Source organism: Octodon degus, unplaced genomic scaffold, assembly GCF_000260255.1.
Source record: "Octodon degus isolate 3935 unplaced genomic scaffold, OctDeg1.0 scaffold00053, whole genome shotgun sequence".
Classification (NCBI taxonomy): domain Eukaryota; kingdom Metazoa; phylum Chordata; class Mammalia; order Rodentia; family Octodontidae; genus Octodon; species Octodon degus.
The window spans coordinates 10,052,339-10,053,278 of record NW_004524629.1 but is presented as its reverse complement, the minus strand read 5'-3'; positions in this window follow the sequence as shown (position 1 = coordinate 10,053,278).

Below are 940 nucleotides of genomic sequence, written 5' to 3'. Positions count from 1 at the left end.
GCCAAAGAACAATTTTACTTCTACATCACAGAAGGCATTACCATGTATTGACATTTTGCTGTAGCAGATTTATTAACTAAGGTAATAGTGCAGGAGAAGAAGAGAGTATGCAAAGTCAAACTTCTAAGGAGGTGAAAGGGAAAAGCCTCCAGTGCCCAAGTGCAAAAGTTTTTTGCCTTAGGCAGAGTAGCAACAGTTCATCAATTCTAGCAGGAGGAAGGGCAACATCTATTGATTCAAATGCAGGCAGTTTGGTGGAATGGTAGATAGACACAGGAAGGTCATGCCAGTCCTAATACTTACACTTTTTTAATTAAATAAATATTGAGTTCATTGATCAATAATGTTGGGAGTTTGGTCTTACTATATATTTGAAAAGAGAGGAAACAGTGTGAATGAAATAGCCTTATTAAAACATGAAAAATTGAACTTACTTGGGAAATATTGTAGTCTTACTGAAAATGCTGAAATCCCAGTTCAAATGTGTGTTCAATAATTACAGTAGGCTTAGTCATCAGAGTGTGGTGGTTTTCCCACTTGTATAAGCTTCTCACATAGCGTAGTAGAGGAAAAGAAAGGCTGATTTTACCAAGTGTGGCTTTACGTGTTGCAGGAAAGCAAAGTGTGACTTGAAGGCATTGATTGCCAGTGAATCATGGCATCTAAGTTTGTTGAAAAAGAAAATGAAAACATGTAGAAGGAGAGAAAGTGAAAGCATGTCGAGTAATAGACTGGCAGATTTACTGGGTTGAGCATCTGGTTGAGGATCAGAAAAGGTAAAGAAACAAAACGAGGGGCTTTAAGGATTAGGAAGTTAGAAGGAAACAGAATTGATTAAAATCATGATCTGGGACTGGTAATAGCAATGCATAATAAATATCATTAGTGTAGTTGACTGAAATTTAAGAAATATTCACTGGAAATAAAAAGCACTATAGTT